This window comes from Delphinus delphis, chromosome 2 (assembly GCF_949987515.2).
Source record: "Delphinus delphis chromosome 2, mDelDel1.2, whole genome shotgun sequence".
Classification (NCBI taxonomy): Eukaryota; Metazoa; Chordata; class Mammalia; order Artiodactyla; family Delphinidae; genus Delphinus; species Delphinus delphis.
Genome location: NC_082684.1, coordinates 109,116,158 through 109,133,722, shown reverse-complemented (window position 1 = coordinate 109,133,722; position 17,565 = coordinate 109,116,158).

Genomic DNA, 17,565 nt, shown 5'->3' with positions numbered 1-17,565 from the left:
AAGAATTCAGAATAATGATATTAAACATGATCCAAAATCTTGGAAATAGAATAGAAAAAATGCAAGAAACATTTAACAAGGACCTAGAAGAACGAAAGATGAAACAAGCAATGATGAACAGCACAATAAATGAAATTAAAAATACTCTAGATGGGATCAATAGCAGAATAACTGAGGCAGAAGAACGGATAAGTGACCTGGAAGATAAAAGAGTGGAAATAACTACTGCAGAACAGAATAAAGAAAAAAGAATGAAAAGAACTGAGGACAGTCTCAGAGACCTCTGGGACAACATTAAATGCACCAACATTTGAATTACAGGGGTTCCAGAAGAAGAAGAGAAAAAGAAAGGGACTGAGAAAATATTTGAAGAGATTTTAGTTGAAAACTTCCCTAATTTGGGAAAGGAAATTGTCAGTCAAGTCCAGGAAGCACAGAGAGTCCCATACAGGATAAATCCAAGGAGAAATACACCAAGATACATATTAATCAAACTGTCAAAAATTAAATACAAAGAAAACATATTAAAAGCAGCAAGGGAAAAAAAACAAATAACACACAAGGGAATCCCCACAAGGTTAACTGATGATCTTACAGCAGAAACTCTGCAAGCCAGAAAGGACTGGCAGGACATATTTAAATTCATGAAGGAGAAAAACCTGCAACCAAGATTACTCTACCCAGCAAGGATCTCATTCAGATTTGATGGAGAAATTAAAACCTTCACAGGCAAGCAAAAGCTGAGAGAGTTCAGCACCACCAAACCAGCTTTACAACAAATGCGAAAGGAACTTCTCTAGGCAAGAAACACAAGAGAAGGAAAAGACCTACAATAAAGAACCCAAAACAATTAAGAAAATGGGAGTAGGAACATACATATCGGTAATTGTCTTAAATGTAAATGGACTAAATGCTCCCACCAAAAGACACAGATTGGCTAAATGGATACAAAAACAAGACCCATATATATGCTGCCTAGAAGAGACCCACTTCAGACCTAGAGACATATAGACTGAAAGTAAGGGGATGGAAAAAGATATTCCATGCAAATGGAAACCAAAAGAAAGCTGGAGTAGCAATTCTCATATTAGACAAAATAAAGACTTTAAAATAAAGACTGTTAGAAGAGAAAAAGAAGGACACTACATAATGATCAAGGGATCGATCCAAGAAGAAGATATAACAATTGTAAATATTTATGCACCCAACATAGGAGCACCTCACTACATAAGGCAAATACTAACAACCATAAAAGGGGAAATCGACAGTAACACAATCATAGTAGGGGACTTTAACACCCCACTTTCACCAAAGGACAGATCATCCAAAATGAAAATAAATAAGGAAACACAAGCTTTAAATGATACATTAAACAAGATAGACTTAATTGATACTTATAGGACATTTCATCCAAAAACAACAGAATACACATTTTTCTCAAGTGCTCATGGAACATTCTCCAAGATAGATCATATCTTGGGTCACAAATCAAGCCCTGGTAAATTTAAGAAAATTGAAATTGTATCAAGTATCTTTTCCGACCACAACGCTATGAGACTAGATATCAATTACAGGAAACGATCTTAAAAAAATACAAACACATGGAGGCTAAACAATACACTATTTAATAACGAAGTGATCACTGAAGAAATCAAAGAGGAAATAAAAAAATAACCTAGAAACAAATGACAATGGAGACACAACGACCCAAAACCTATGTGATGCAGCAAAAGCAGTTCTAAGAGGGAAGTTTATAGCAATACAATCCTACCTTAAGAAACAGGAAACATCTCGAATAAACAACCTAACCTTGCACCTAAAGCAATTAGAGAAAGAAGAACAAAAAAAAACCCAAAGTTATCAGAAGGAAGGAAATCATAAAGATAAGATCAGAAATAAATGGAAAAAATGAATGAAATGATAGCAAAGTTCAATAAAACTAAAAGCTGCCTCTTTGAGAAGATAAACAAAATTGATAAACCATTAGCCAGACTCATCAAGAGAAAAAGGGAGAAGACTCAAATCAATAGAATTAGAAATGAAAAAGGAGAAGTAACAACTGACACTGCACAAATACAAAAGATCATGAGAGACTACTACAAGCAACTCTATGCCAATAAAATGAACAACCTGGAAGAAATGGACAAATTCTTAGAAATGCACAACCTGCCAAGACTGAATCACGAAGAAATAGAAAATATGAACAGACCAATCACAAGCACTGAAATTGAAACTGTGATTAAAAATCTTCCAACAAACAAAAGCACAGGACCAGATGGCTTCACAGGCGAATTCTATCAAACATTTAGAGAAGAGCTAACACCTATCCTTCTCAAACTCTTCCAAAATATAGCAGAGGGAGGAACACTCCCAAACTCATTCTACGAGGCCACCATCACCCTGATACCAAAACCAGACAAGGATGTCACAAAGAAAGAAAACTACAGGCCAATATCACTGATGAACATAGATGCAAAAATCCTCAACAAAATACTAGCAAACAGAATCCAACAGCACATTAAAAGGATCATACACCATGATCAAGTGGGGTTTATTCCAGGAATGCAAGGATTCTTCAACATACACAAATCAATCAACGTGATACACCATATTAACAAATTGAAGGAGAAAAACCATATGATCATCTCAATAGATGCAGAGAAAGCTTTCAACAAATTTCAACACCCATTTATGATAAAAACCCTGCAGAAAGGAGGCATAGAGGGAAATTTCCTCAACATAATAAAGGCCATATATGACAAACCCACAGCCAACATCGTCCTCCATGGTGAAAAACTGAAAGCATTTCCACTAAGATCAGGAGCAAGACAAGGTTGCCCACTTAACCTCTCTTATTCAACATAGTTTTGGAAGTTTTAGCCACAGCGATCAGAGAAGAAAATGAAATAAAAGGAATCCAAATTGGAAAAGAAGAAGTAGAGCTGTCACTGTGTGCAGATGACATGATACTATACATAGAGAATCCTAAAGATGCTACTAGAAAGATGCTTCCAGAAAACTACTAGAACTAATCAATGAATTTAGTAAAGTAGCAAAGTAGCATTAATTAATGCAAAATTAATGCACAGAAATCTCTGGCATTCCTATACACTAATGATGAAAAATCCAAAAGTGAAATCAAGAAAACACTCCCATTTACCATTGCAACAAAAAGAATAAAATATCTAGGAATAAACCTACCTAAGGAGACAAAAGACCTGTATGCAGAAAATTATAAGACACTGATGAAAGAAATTAAAGATGATACAAATAGATGGAGAGATATACCTTGTTCTTAGATTGGAAGAATCAACATTGTGAAAATGACTCTACTACCCAAAGCAATCTACAGATTCAATGCAATGCCTATCAAACTACCACTGGCATTTTTCACAGAACTAGAACAAAAAATTTCACAATTTGTATGGAAACACAAAAGATCCCGAATAGCCAAAGCAATCTTGAGAATGAAAAATGGAGCTGGAGGAATCAGGCTCCCTCACTTCAGACTATACTACAAAGCTACAGTAATCAAGACAGTATGGTACTGGCACAAAAACAAAAAGATAGATCAATGGAACAGGATAGAAAGCCCAGAGATAAACCCATGCACATATGGTCACCTTATCTTTGATAAAGGAGGCAGGAATATACAGTGGAGAAAGGATAGCCTCTTCAGTAAGTGGTGCTGGGAAAACTGGACAGGTACATGTAAAAGTATGAGATTAGAACACTCCCTAACACCATACACAAAAATAAGCTCAAAATGGATTAAAGACCTAAATGTAAGGCCAGAAACTATCAAACTCTTAGAGGAAAACATAGGCAGAACACTCTATGACATAAATCACAGCAAGATCCTTTCTGACCCACCTCCTAGAGAAATGGAAATAAAAACAAAAATAAACAAATGGGACCTAATGAAACTTAAAAGCTTTTGCACAGCAAAGGAAACCATAACCAAGATGAAAAGACAACCCTCAGAATGGGAGAAAATATTTGCAAATGAAGCAACTGACAAAGGATTAATTTCCAAAATTTACAAGCAGCTCATGCAGCTCAATAACAAAAAAATAAACAACCCAATCCAAAAATGGGCAGAACACCTAAATAGACATTTCTCCAAAGAAGATATACAGACTGCCAACAAACACATGAAAGAATGCTCAACATCATTAATCATTAGAGAAATGCAAATCAAAACTACAATGAGATATCATCTCACACCAATCAGAATGGCCATCATCAAAAAATCTAGAAACAATAAATGCTGGAGAGGATGTGGAGAAAAGGGAACACTCTTGCACTGCTGGTGGGAATGTGAATCGGTACAGCCACTATGGAGAACAGTATGGAGGTTCCTTAAAAAACTACAAATAGAACTACCATATGACCCAGCAATGCTACTACTGGACATATACCCTGAGAAAACCATAATTCAAAAAGAGTCATGTACCAAAATGTTCATTGGAGCTCTATTTACTATAGCCCGGAGATGGAAACAACCTAAGTGCCCATCATCGGATGAATAGATAAAGAAGATGTGGCACATATATACAATGGAATATTATTCAGCCATAAAAAGAAACTAAATTGAGCTATTTGTAATGAGGTGGATAGACCTGGAGTCTGTCATACAGAGTGAAGTAAGTCAGAAAGAGAGAGACAAATACCATATGCTAACACATATATATGGAATTTAAGAATAAAACAATGTCATGAAGAACCTAGGGTAGGACAGGAATAAAGACACAGACCTACTAGAGAACGGACTTGAGGATATAGGGAGGGGGAAGGGTGAGCTGTGACAAAGCGAGAGAGAGGCATGGACATATATACACTAACAAACGTAAGGTAGATAGCTATTGGGAAGCAGCCACATAGCACAGGGATATCAGCTCGGTGCTTTGTGACCGCCTGGAGGGGTGGGATAGGGAGGGTGGGAGAGAGGGAGACGCAAGAGGGAAGAGATATGGGAACATATGCATATGTATAACTGATTCACTTTGTTATAAAGCAGAAACTAACACACCATTGTAAAGCAATTATACCCCAATAAAGATGTTAAAAAAAAAAAAAAAGACTAAAAGACAACCCTCAGAATGGGAGAAAATATTTGCAAATGAAGCAACTGACAAAGGATTAATCTCCAAAATTTATAAGCAGCTCATGCAGCTCAGTAACAAAAAAACAAACAACCCAATCCAAAAATGGGCAGAAGACCTAAATAGACATTTCTCCAGAGAAGATATACAGACTGCCAACAAACACATGAAAGAATGCTCAACATCATTAATCATTAGAGAAATGCAAATCAAAACTACAATGAGATATCATCTCACACCAGTCAGAATGGCCGTCATCAAAAAATCTAGAAACAATAAATGCTGGAGAGGGTGTGGAGAAAAGGGAACACTCTTGCACTGCTGGTGGGACTGTGAATCGGTACAGCCACTATGGAGAACAGTATGGAGGTTCCTTAAAAAACTACAAATAGAACTACCATATGACCCAGCAATGCTACTACTGGGCATATACCCTGAGAAAACCATAATTCAAAAAGAGTCATGTACCAAAATGTTCATTGCAGCTCTATTTACTATAGCCCGGAGATGGAAACAACCTAAGTGTCCATCATCGGATGAATGGGTAAAGAAGATGTGTCACATATATACAATGGAATATTACTCAGCCATAAAAAGAAATGAAATTGAGCTATTTGTAATGAGGTGGATAGACCTAGAATCTGTCATACAGAGTGAAGTAAGTCAGAAAGAGAAAGACAAATTCCGTATGCTAACACATACATATGGAATTTAAGAAAAAAACTATGTCATGAAGAACCTAGGGGTAGGACAGGAATAAAGACACAGACCTACTGGAGAATGGACTTGAGGATATGGGGGGGGGGGAAGGGTAGACTGTGACAAAGCGAGAGAGTGCCATGGACATATATACACTACCAAACGTAAAATAGATAGCTGGTGGGAAGCAGCCGCATAGCATGGCGAAACCAGCTCCGTGCTTTGTGATCACCTGGAGGGGTGGGATGGGGAGGGTGGGAGGGAGGGAGACACAAGAGGGAAGAAATGTGGGAACATATGTGTATGTATAACTGATTCACTTTGATGTAAAGCAGAAACTAACACACCATGGTAAAGCAATTATACTCCAATAAAGATGTAAAAAAGAAAAGAAAATACTATTGCAGAGGATGTGGAACAACTGGAATTACACATTGTGAACTGGTTAAAATACTTTGGAAAATGAGTAGTCTCTACCTATTAAAATCAAATAGTTGCTTAACCTATGACCCATTAATTTTACTCCTAGGTATGTTCCCAAGGAGAAAATGAGGGCATAAGTCTACCAAAGGACATGTTCAAGAAGGTACATGGCAACTTTATTTATTATAGCCCAAATCTGGAAACAACCCAAATGTCCATCAACAGGAAGATGGGGAAATAAATTGTGTTTTAATCTCTCAGTGGAATGTTACCTACTCAGCAATAGAAAGAGGTAAACTCTTGATCCATGGAATAGCATGGATAAATCTCACAGACATAATGATGAAAGAAAAAAGACAGACACAGCAGAGTATATATTGTTTGACTCCATTAATGTGACATTTAAGAATAGGCAAAACAAATCTAGGGTGACAGAAATCATAATATGGGTTATCACTTGGCAGAAGGCAGTTATTGACTGTGAAGCAACACAGGTAGGACTCTTAGTTGCTGCAGGTGATTTTATTTTGAACTAGGCTGAGATTACATGATTGTATTGACATGTACATATTCATTGAGCTGTACACTTAAATCTGTGCAGTTGGTGTATTATACCTCAATGAAAATAATAACTAAATGCAAAAAGATAATATTTTGGATTAGGTCAAACATGTTATGATCTGAATTGGTCCTTAGGGCCTTCTTTATTATGTTCCAAAGCCACCAATCAGAACAGCTTAGGCAGAAGCATCAGTCTGCCCTTTTGCTTGGGATAGCATAAATCAAATGAGTATATACCCTGCTAAAAACAATGACCAAGGTAAAGAAGTATTTCTGTATTATTTCCCCTGAAAATGGAGGACTGAACATATTCATTCAGCAGCAAGGCAGGCTTCAATCAATTACCATCAAAATACTGTATGATTTCAGGTCTTTTCCAAGAAGCGGACTTCAACTGGTCAAAGATGGTCTCTGTAGATTTGCAGTTATAACATGAAGCGCTACCACTTAGGGATGTTATAGAAGGCCGATTTTAATATTTCATGCAAGACGTAAATACCAAAAAATAAACTTTTGTGAAATTTGGCATTAGCATGGTTTTGGAGTCAGGAGACCTGTAGTCTAAACTTCATTTTGATATTAAAACCAACTACATAATCTTCAAAGAGTTATACCTTCTTTGAGCAATTTTGCTCTCCTGCAAAATGCAGAAATATTTTTCTTTTTCCTAAACAGCAGAATTATTCATCCAAATTATTTTTTAATAGAAAAGTATAAATTAAGATCTGTTCGTGTTGATGGTGAGGTGGCATTATGGCCAAAGCTCTGTCCTTCTGTTCTCCCATTTTTGTCCTCCGTGATTCCCTGAGAGCCAAGGAAAACAGTTGGAAAAGCACTGGAAGTAGATAATATCTAGCTCTGGCATTGGAAGATGAAAGGGAAATCTCAAAGGCATTGCTAAGATATGCTCGCTTATCACTTTGAATTTTAGTCAGTGATTCTGTTTTAGCCACTGTGCTCAGAAGAGGCAATATTATTCCTTTTCATGTTCATAGAGATCCCTGGTTACAGCATGCCTTCTACTTTAAGCCTCACAGGAGACACTGCACAGGAAGAGGAAGCCTATAATGGAAGATGAAATTGGTCTTAGAAGTCTTCCATTTTCCTACCCTTCTACTTCCTTGCACTCTCCTCTAGAACTTTCTCTACCACCCTCTCATAATGCCCTTGGCCCTTCAGTCACAGCCCTCTGGAGCAACGTATATTCCCTCTCAAAGATCTAATTCGTTTTGGGCTATAAAATCTTGCTAACAATGTTAACTCCGATACCAGGAATAAGGGAAGAAAAAAAGGATGATAGAATGGAAGGAATTATAGAAGCAGTCATCCTTGATTTTGGCTTTGCTGTGTGGTCTTGGCAAAGACAATATATTTCTCTGAGCCACTTACATCATTTGCCAAATGGCAATAATAAACTCCTTGTAGAATGCTATATGGAATAAAGTAAGTCTCTATGAAGTGCTTAATATACCTGGCACATAGACTTTATTACAAAAAATTTTATATTAAAGAGAATATCAAACCATCTGAGTCATGGTTTTCTGACACCATGGCAGAATAATTTGATGGGGACTGGAGGTTTGCCAGTAGACCCCTTAATCGTAAGGACACCTCAGTCTTTGGTGTTGCTAGGGGAACATGACTTATAAATGCCAGATTGTCATCAAGCAGCTTTACCTAAAACTCCAATGAAAAACATGACGGTGGACATGAACTTCAAGGGCATGATCAACTTCAGTGATTCGGGTCGATCGTTTAATCTTGCCTCAGTTCAAGTATTCTGGGAGCATGGAAGTGTAGACCACTCTCACCTGCAGAATTATTCTTCAGGGATTCTCAAAATCCATTACCAATTCCTACTCCTTAGGACCTAGTAAGGGAGAAGTCAATGCAGATTTTATTTCCTTGAGTTCATCCTTTCACTGTCATTTAGATGGACTGAAGGAAGCAGCACAAACTCATGAGTAGACATGACAGGTAACTGGATTCAGACAATTGCAAGCTCTGCAAGGAGAACTTGGGCAAAGTAAACAATTTCTCTTAGCCTCAGATTCCACATAAGTTAAGTGGAGATAATAATGTTTCATATCTAATCTTGAAGATTAAATAATAATTGGCACATGGTAATGGTTCACCAAATGTCAGTACTTAATTTTCAAAGACAAAGAACTGGCCTAAAATCTGGATGTCTGGGATATACTTTTGCTTTTTTCATACATTAGGTAAGGTTACTTACCCTTTTTCACTTTGGTTTCTTTGCCTATTAAACAGAAAGTGGGGGAGGTTGGATTAAATGACCTCAAGTATCCTTTTTTAACTCTAAGATTTTGAGTTCATCAAAACCAAGGATGCTTCCATGCTTTAGAAAAACAATTCTTCAGTCTCTGCTCTACCTAGAATCTTCTCATTTGAGATAGGCATCTGAATATGACCTTAGAGAACAGAAGACATATATGCCAGATGTAATGAATGCCTCAGTAAATCAATTCAGTACTCAACAAATATATCCTTGTCATCTAACATACAACTGGGCATCTAAGTCACTTACCTAGCAAGCCATTATGCTTGATAAAGTCGGGGATGTAAAGATTGTTTCTAGAGGGAAAATGGGTCTACAGCTGGAAAATTGCAAGCAAATAATCTTGAAAGATAAGATAGTGAAGTAGTCATATGGGGAAGTCAAAGATCAAAAAAACAAAAGAGCACCTAGTGCGACTGATAAAAAAAGGCTGTAGATGTGTCCAGGACAAAGTGGGTAATCTTTAAGAACTCAGGGACAATAGGGGCAATGTCAAAAGACATATAGGTGACAGAGAACACTAGTATCAGTAAGAACCTACTGCCTAGCAGGCATTTTCACATTCTTGATTTCAGAACAATTCAATTTTAGTAGGAGGAATCTGTGGATCAATAAGACGATGTGACTTGCCTGCAGAAATGCAGCTAGTAAGTGGTTGAGCTAGAATTTTAACTCAGGCCTGTCTACCTATAAAACCCATGAATTGTCATTCATATTGTATTCATACTTTAAGTATTCCTTCCTTCCTTCATTCCACAGCGCCAGACAATAGGATTAGCGTGGTAAACGAGGCAGGCACTAACCCAGGCTCCCAGAGCTTACTGTCTGGTAGAAAAGAGAGCTAAAATTAAATAAATAAATATAAGTCATTCTGGTAAATTGTAATTTAATAAGTTTATAAGTTATCATGTATAATATAATAAAAATGTGTATAGAGAATTATGGTAAATTCTATAAAGGAAACAAGCAGGCTGTTGTGATAAAGCATAAAAGGTGTTGTGAGCAGAACTTACTCTAGAAAGAGGGACCATATGCAGGGATCCCACCCATGGGCATACATCCAGAGAAAACTCTACTTTGAAAAGATACATGCACCCCAATGTTCACAGCAGCACTATTTACAATAGCCAAGACATGGAAGCAACCTAAGTGTCCTTCAACAGATGAATGGCTAAAGAAGATGTGGCATATATATATATATACACACACACACATACATACACAATGGAATATTACTCAGCCATAAAAAAGAATGAAATAATGCCATTTGCGGCAACATGGACGGACCTAGAGATTATCATACTAAGCGAATTAAGCCAGACAAAGACAAATATCATATGATATCACTTATATGTGGAATCTAAAAATATATATACACAAATGAACTTATGTAAAAACAGAAATAGACTCACAAACATAAAAAACAAACATGGGTACCAAAGGGGAAGTGGGGGGGGAGGGATAAATTAGGAATTTTGGATTAACATATACACAATACTATATATAAAATAGATAAACAACAAGGGCCTACTATATAGCACAGGGGACTATATTCAATATCTTGTAATAACCTATAAGGGAAAAGAATCTGAAAAAGAATATATATATACCTGAATCACTTAGCTGTACACCTGAAACTAACACAACATTGTAAATCAACTATACCTCAATAAAAAATAAGAAAGGGGTAGCATACGTGTCCTTTTGGTGGAGGTGAGATCAAAGTGCAAAGCTGAAGGATGAAGAAAAACCAGCCATACAAAGAATAGGGATAAGAACATGAACACCATGCTTTTTTGCTACAAAACAAGCAAGGTAAGATCAGCTGCATCAAAATTCTACAATGCATTATGATGCAGGTAGCTTGAGGGCATTTGAAAAAGAGATTATATAAAACCGCACAGGTGTCTGGTTAGTGGAGTTATGCTAAATCAGTTCCTTTGTTTTGTTTTTTTCTTTTGTTCTTGCCTTCATTCATTCATTCTTATTTTTATTCACTTTTTTCTTTTCAAGATTTTTTTAAAATTTCAGTTTACTTAGTTGAAAAAAATTTTTAAATGCTAAATCTTTTATCTTATCTTCATGAATATGTTGGACATAATCCCCCATGACCTACCAGCAAAAAATAAGGTTGAATTGACACTAAGATGTCATAATATTTAAGTGGAAATTTAAGTGGTTAAGTATCCATGCTAAAACTTGTTGATGGCTCTGGAATCCAGAGCAGAGCTGTGGGACTCAAACTTCAGTCCCGTTTTGTTGAACATTTTCATCCGAACATTGCACAGAATCACATAAAATGTGTTTAACAAATCACGGTTGGATGGATAGATTACAGTGGTGACAGAAACAAAATTCAAATGCCTTAAGTTGTTATACTCTGTGTAAACCAAAATAATAAGAATAAAATTGAAAATATGAGAATTCCTATATTTACATTAAAATGATCAATATTACAAATGCAGATGTAGAGAGATTGAGGGCAGTTCCTGTGAGTTCTGGGAGTCAATGTTGTCATAAGCTTAAACAAGCCAACTGTTCCAGAAGACTCCTAAATGAAACCTTGACCAGTGACACTTCTGTAATCTGCCCTGGTCAGAGCCCACTGTGCTCAGTTCTGAGCCCCTCCCTTGAAGAGCAATGTGGAAAAAGTAGAATTGGTCCAGAGGAGAGTTGCTTTGGCCCCAGCCATTCAACTATATTAATGCCGTTTCTGCTTTGTTCATGTATACCTCTGTTCCTTTTCATTGTAATGTTCTGCCTCCTGAATTTTGTATGTTGGATTCCTTTTGGAATCTAGGTTTAAAAGTAAATGCAACTTCTTCAGAGAACTTCTACTATCAAAAACTAGCCACCTAGCTCCCTGCACTCTTACTCACTCAGTCATCCTTTATCACGTTACCCTATTTTATTTCCTTCATTTACATTTACCTCTCGGAAATTACCTTTTTATTTGTTTAGGTGTGTGAAATTGAAGACTCTCTAATTTCCACTAGAAATGGAAGGATGAGGGCAGGGCTTTGGTTATCTTGCCTTTTCCTAGGCTACCACATGGAAGGGCTCAAAATAAATTTGTTTGAAAATGAATCATGTCAAGAAACTGCTAAATTTAAACTGGACTAAAGGACTATAGCAGAGTTGCCTGCAAATATATGAAGCACCATCAAGGGAAATAAAGAGACCTGTGGTATAGAACTTACACCAGAGACACACTAGGATCAGTAAGTAGAATGTAAGAGTCTCTTTTGGTTCAAAATGAGGAGGAGCGTCCTGCTAATTTGACTGATCTGAACAACAGTATAAGCAGCATGAAGTCGTGAGAGTCACATTATATATAAAAAACCAGAAACTGCCTAGTTGTGCATTGAAGAAATTGCACCACATGGCCTTGGATAAGTCAGAGGCTGAACTAACTGATGTCTAAAGCTATCTTTAGCTGGAAGCGTTTCTACATCTGTAACACCAGTAAAGATCCAGAGACACTTTTGGATCATTGAACCAAGGAGGAACTCCAGCTGCGGAAAAGAGCTTAGAGCAAAGCTTAGAACAGAGCAGAGCTCAATTCTCTTATGAGATTTATTTTTATTGTTCTCTTATGTTACCAGGTTCACAAGCATAGAGGAGAAAAACAAAACAAAACAAAACAGGCTGGGGAGGGGAATCTCATTTACGAGACCAAGATTCCAACATTTCGTTGAGCAAAGAGCCTAATTATTAATTAATAAGACAATTTCCCTAAGACATATTACATACCAGATTGGCTGTGTTAATGAGGATGTTTTGCATCTAATTTAATGCACCGCAATGAGCATTTTTAATCACAAAAAGGACAAACCTTCTCTATCTAATCAAAGCTCTTGTTAGTGACAAACTTCTGGTAAATAATTCCTCATTCCTAAATGGAAGACACGTACACCACAAAAATCTCTCCCTGGGGAAGTTAAGACTTTCAAGTGTGCATTTAACATGACACACCTCCTGAGAAAATTCTCTGAGGACTCTATATTTCCATCTTCCACTGACTTCCAACGCTGGCCTAACAGTGCTCATCAATCGGAGTCATCAGCCTGGACTGGCCCCAGCTGGTTACTATATTGTTTGCATAGAAACCTGGGTTTTGGGTGCTTCCAAAGCATCCTCTATTGAATATGTCTCCAAGTAACACTCTATACCCATCCCTCCCACTCAGCATTAAAATCAGTTTATCATCATTCTCACCTGAGAATTTCAAAACATCAGGGTCTACCCCAAGGCATTAATTTTCATCCTCCTCCATCCCAATGAACTGACAAATCACTTGTATCTGATGTCAACCTCTCAGCTAATAACAGAGACATACAACCCATGAGGCTCCAAAAACTCAACTTATAGTGGGGTCTACCCACTATAAGCCCATCAGTAATGACATACTTAGAAATGTGAGGTGCAAAATCAGTAAATTGGAAGGCTAGTTAGAGTTCCTCTGCTCCTCCCTCCAATTTACCTTCTTTTGGCACACATAGGTAGACTTCCCCTAAAACATTTCTTCTTGGGCACAAGAGTAGAAATTATGAAAATATTATAAGAAGCATACTTATCATTTCCCGTGAGCACAGCAAATGACCACTTTACATGGTAGAGAAGAGGGACAGTGTATCATGTAGGGGGTGGGCTATAGAGTCATACAGACCGAGGTTCAAATTCCAGCTCTGCTGCTTACCTGTTGTGAGAATTTGGACAAATTACTCAGTTTCATGAAGCATCAAAGTCCTCACCTACAAAAACAGGATAATAATAGGCCTGCCTGGGGCATTGGTTGAGAATAGTACAGGAGTTAATGAATAACAAGCATTGAGTAAAGTGCCTGGTACATAGTAACCAGTCATTACTGGCTATTATTATTATTTTTATAACAAATTATTAATCATGTTAGCAGCAGGGCAGAGAGAGAGGCTGGTGTCTATTTCTAGTGTTGCATGTTGGGGTTGCTATAAATCCAGAGACTCTGTGACAGTATCTGTGCCCTCCTTTTCATTGTAATGTCACCAGTATAGCTGTTTTTTTTTTTTTATTGTCTCACCTGGACCACGCCCTTTTAACGTGGCTTCCACCTTCAATCTCTTCCAATTTATCATCCAACTCCTTCTTTTCAACACTACAACTACTTCCTTAACGACATCTTTGATTATTTAACACTTGCATCTATGATAGTTTCTAAGGGTCCTCTAAAGTCTAGACCCAAACTACTACTAGCTTCACAACTTCCATCAAAAGTTTAAAGAAGCAATATCAAGATGCAGCCTAGTTGGTGGCAAAGGTAAGAAGCCATGGAGAGAAGGAAGGATATTCCACTTGGGGCTGAAAGGGTGAGAGTTTTGCTTTCCCCTTCTCTCCTCCATGGGATGGGACAATGACTAATGAAGAAAGCAGTACTTCCATCATCAATAAAAACTTCATTTCACTTTTATTTCATTTTTAAAAAGAGATTCCTGGGCTTCCCTGGTGGCGCAGTGGTTGAGAGTCTGCCTGCCGATGCAGGGGACGCAGGTTCGTGCCCCGGTCCGGGAAGATCCCACAAGCCGCGGAGCAGCTGGGCCCGTGAGCCATGGCCGCTGAGCCTGCGCGTCCAGAGCCTGTGCTCCGCAACGGGAGAGGCCACAACAGTGAGAGGCCTGCGTACCACAAAAAAAAAAAAAAAAAAAAAAAAAGAGATTCCTAACACTGTTACCAATTTATGTGTCTTAAATGTTTCACATGCCAAATACTATGACATTCAAAAAGAGACGATATGCAGAATATATTAGCAGCATCCTTTTTATTTAAAAAAATTTTAATTGTAGTGTTATTGCCTTTATTGTAGTTATTTTTTAATAGGAGTTTCTGAGTTAAAATGTTTCGTTTTTTTAATTAATTTTTATTGGAGTATAGTTGATTTACAATGTTGTGTTAGTTTCTGCTGTACAGCAAAGTGAGCCAGTTATACAAATACACATATACACTCTTTTTTAGATTCTATTCCCATGTAGGTCATTACAGAGTATTGAACAGAGTTCCCTGTGCGATATGGTAGGTTTTTATTAGTTATCTATTTTATATATAGTAGTGTGTATATGTCATTCTAAATCTCCTAATTTATCCCTCCCTTCCCAGCAGCATCCTTTTTAGAAAAGCTTTGAAATTTGCTAAATATGACATGGTTTACCTTCTCCCTCAATGCTAAGATCTTTTTCCCCCACCTATCTACTATGTCACAAGGTCACTCCTTTCTTGGTGATCACAGGCAATACTTGGAAGTGACTATATGTTACTTTCATGTATTTTAAAAGATGACCTGTAATAATGATGTCTTAAGTATTGGGCAGGGGTGGTCCTCAGTGTTGGGGTGAACCACAGTGTTGGGCCAGCAAGCACTCCCCTCCTTACTTCCTGCAATGCAGTTCTAGTAAACAGCAAAGCCTTGCCTGAATCTGGAGTCTCAGAAGATAAGGGACTAGAAAGCTACAAGGTGACAGTGATTCTTCAGTTGGTATTCTCTCCACTTGACCATGAGGCCTGAGGCCTTCAATTTAATCCTGTGTGTGTCTGTTGAGAACTTCGCATGTACTCAACATTATACAAAGCTCAACTGCACTGGACAGGGCTTCACGATAATGTCATTTTTTTTCAGGCTCATTAGAACCTTCAACACCACCCTAGTTGTGAGTGAGAACAAGCAGCTATTGTCCATCACTAAAGTGATCTATATGAGGAAGCATGGTATTTTCTAAAATCAAACAGCTTGTCCCCCACCCCCGTGAAATGATTTCAATTATACCCTGAGGACCCACTCCTTCTGTCTTCTCCAAATAGGCAGTGGAGAGTGACTCACTGTGAAAACACTGACAAATACTCTATAAACAGCTTTAGATAAGAAGACTCAGACCTCCATTTACAGAGACTGGTAAATGACTGAGGACAGAAAAGAAGTGTAGAGGCCAAGGAACAGGAGAGACAAGAGTGTAAGGATAAGATAGACATCCATCTTTAAGAGAAAAGATCACAAAGACCAGGAAGCTGCTTCACTGCAGATGAGCCCTCTGATTGCCCCCCAGGGGGGCACATTGACCAACAGCCATAAGCCAGTTACTCAGAAAATGTCCATTTTAAAATGATGTTCATCTGTGCCTCCAGCTGTTAACCCCAACCAACTCTTCTTCCATGAATAACCAAAAATATGATGGTCTGGACAAATGTGAATCCCCACCCATCCGTACAGAAAAACAAGGTGGGTTGTGAATCTTTCATTTGTAGGTGGTAACACTAACGAAAAGCCCACATCTTACCTCAAAACCAGGGGGGACTAGACACAATCAGCCTAAAATTTTCTGCTGCAAAGAGGTGGAAGGAACATATCGCCAAGTTACAGATAGATTAGTTCCATGTCATAGTTATTTACCATCATGGTGTAGATAACAGTCAACATCATAGGAAAATATTACTTCAAATGAGCCAATCCACTCAGTACCCAGGGCTGAAAGAGCTTAGGTGTCATGTTGAAGAAGGAAATTCCACTTCCTGTTTGTCTCTTAGCTCCAGGTATCCAAGTCTTCTTGAGGCATGGTGCATTGGTGTTCCTTCCCCTGCTTCCCACACTATGAAAAAAACAAAAAACCCCAAAAAACAAAACAAAAAAAAAGCCCCCTCTGGGACTTATTTGGAAAAGAACTAAAAATCAGATCCATTCTCTTCAACTGAATGGAATCTGATCCATCAGAATTGGATTTACACCTAAGCTGAACGTAAGATTGTAAGTCACCTTGGACGCTATGGCAAGGGTGGGAGGGGGGGGGCTCTGTGGGAAGATTCATGAGGAGATAGAAGAGGTGATACAAAGTGAAACTCTGGTGATGTGTCTTCACAGTCAGTCTGTGTGCATGTTATTGTCTAAAGACTGCAAGCCCTTTCTTTTTTGGTCACCTGCTGGTCATGTTAAGCCATATAAAGGAGCGATTTTCTTCTACCCCTTAAACATATAAACAAATCAAGGTACCCAGAGAAGAAATCAAGATACACTCTAATCTGTTTCCCAAAGCAAGTCAGAGACAGTGTTTCACTCTGGGTCGCTTCCTGAGAATGATGTCACTAAGCTGGGCTAAATAGTTGGTCCACAGGTCAAGTACAAATACAGAATGGAAATTAGAATGGGAAAAGCCCTAAGAAAGATAACTGTCAGCCTCTTGACCCCCAAGGAAATGAAGTGTTACTCTACCCATATGAAGCCCAGAAAGGTTAAGTGGCTTGGCCAAGGTCACAAGATTAGTATGTAGTAGGAAGTAGAATGGTAAGCAAATCTCGTCTTAATCTTCTCCCTCTTCTTAAGCTCTCTTTTGACCATTTCAAACAAAAATGTACAGAAATCAATAGTTCCAACATGTGTATTTTTCTCCAGTCTGTGTAAGAGAACAGGATGAAGTTTTAGCCTGAGAAGGAACAAAGTGAAGAGTGAAGAGCAGGAGCCTT